We start from the raw sequence: 2360 nt of genomic DNA on the forward strand, positions 1-2360 counted from the left end.
TTGTATCTCTAATTGTCTTCTCATTGGACCTGTGTTCAGTGGTTCCTTTGCTTCCTTAGCTCTTGGCAGAGGTGGTAATAAGCTGGTTGCAGTTCTGTGCTGAGCAGGTGATAACAATGAGGATTGTTCAGGAAGAATGGGTGGGACCTTCTGCCTGCCTCAGCTTGTATGATATATGTCCTATACTATTATATGACCTAAAGGCTTTCTCTCAGTCTGGAAGAGAGAAATCAAACCATTTGAAATCAGTACTTGCTTTTAAACAAGTATGTATTTGTGCATCTTTAGCTTTCTTAAACAGAAAACACACAAAGTAAAAGAGAAGGGAGAAAAATTTCACAGCAAATCCATATGTATAGTATGAATTTTTTAAAAAGATAATCTGTATCCATTTCTTCTGATCTACTGGTGGCAAATAAAATCTTGAGGAAAGCAATTGGAAGGAGTGAAGAATTTTGAGATCAGAAAATTTGCAGGATAGAGGATGGATGAGAACAAGCAAACAGGAAGATGAAGAGAATTTTGTCTTGGGACTTTTCTGATTTGCACTAAAGATTGTATTGTCTGACCAAGTTTGAATGAATTTTCAGTTGGATTTTTAAACTTGGCAATGTGGGCTGTACATTGAACAGGAGAGACTTATGAACTTAACTCATGCAGGTGGCTGTTAGCTATAAAGGAGCCAGCAGCCTTGGTATGAATCCCTCAGCACCTGCTCTGTTGAAGGTCACAGTGTGATAAACCCCACAATGCTGCTGACCCCTGAGGAACCTGAAGGAAAAAGGCATTACTGCTACTGTTAATATGTGCATTTTCTCTGTGTTCAGCTTAGTTCACCATTCAGTTCCCACTCCTAACTGTAGATTGTACAATTGGTTTTGGTGAGTCTTAACCACCTTTACAGTGCTAATAAGATCTAATTTACCTTTTGTTCTTGTTCATTCACTCTGTCTTAACAGTGCGTTGAATCTTCCAGTATGAAAATTCAATCAAATGCAGATAGAATGTATTAGGCTGATAGCCTGAGTTTTAGGATTAGGATGCCCTTTTTTTTTTCTCTCTGTGTAATTGTGTAAGATGCTTTATTCATTTGCTGGTGTTTATATGGCTTATATTTTTCCTGGATGTATTGTGCTGTTGTAATTCTTTAAAAAAAAATCAACCAATTGTAATTTTTATGGTCTTATCTTTTACAGTGAATCTCCTCCTTGCGGATTTTTCACTGTTAAAGAGGACATGTATTTTCCACTTTAATGCACCATAGCTAAGTTAATAATACTCATATGAGGCTTTAGCATTTGGAAGCATGCTACATACATTAAATCCTGTAAAATTCTAATCAACTTAGTAAGTATTTTTTCCCACATTGTACAGATGAAGAAATGCAGTCAAAGTAGTTAAGCTACTTGCCAAACCACACAGTGAGTTAAAGACAGAGATGTGATTGGACTTTGTGGTTCTCAATCCATGTTCAGACTAGTAAATGATATTGAACTTCTGGGTTCTTTCAGTAATTACAATATCCAAACTCTCTTTGATTTCTTTGTGTAGAGTGAAAATGTCATTGACAGAAAGACCATTTGATTTTTCTCAGCCTTGAGAAGAATATGAATTTTTTTAGAACTGAATTTTTCATCAGAAAACTGTATGCTGACTTTTATACGTCACAAATCCCATATGGACTCCTAAATATGGAGAGAGAATAATTATGAGCCCCTTTGTACTGACTCACTTCTCTGATTTTTTTTTAAGCTCCATTTTAAGGATTCAAATGCTGATTGCCAACGTGGTGTATTGCTTCTGTTGTTAGATAATCTTAGCTTTTTAACTGAATACAGCCATGCACTGCCTTATGATTAATTACATGTACAACAGGTGTTGATCTTGTTGGACCAAGATTATGAAGTTCTTTGCTATCCAGGTGGTCTGTTTTAATATAAAAAGACCAGTAGCATAATGAGCAAGAAATTGAACTAACAAGCGAGGGGAAAAATACTTGAATGCATTAATCACCTTTAATAAGCTTAGCCAGCTCAGCACAGCTAATCAGCTGGGAAGTCCTTGCTTTGAAGAAGCATCAATTGTTGTATACCCAGTAGGGTAAATAAAAGATAAGCCAAGAGCGGTGGGAAGGGTGTTTGTACATCTAAAAGCTTTCAAGATTTTCCAAATATAAGGCACCTGGTATGATGGTTTTTAAAATTATATTAGTCAAAATGAAAATGCAGTTACCTTTTGGTAATGGAGAGATATGTCATTCAGATATCTCCAGATGCAGTAGCATGGTAGTAATTATTGAAAAGGGTTGGTTATTTGCAATATAGCTCATTTTAATTTTCACACTTTGAAGGGAGCAGTGA

This window comes from Agelaius tricolor, unplaced genomic scaffold (genome assembly GCF_023055355.1).
Source record: "Agelaius tricolor isolate 1412-34295 unplaced genomic scaffold, bAgeTri1.0.p SCAF_10, whole genome shotgun sequence".
Classification (NCBI taxonomy): domain Eukaryota; kingdom Metazoa; phylum Chordata; class Aves; order Passeriformes; family Icteridae; genus Agelaius; species Agelaius tricolor.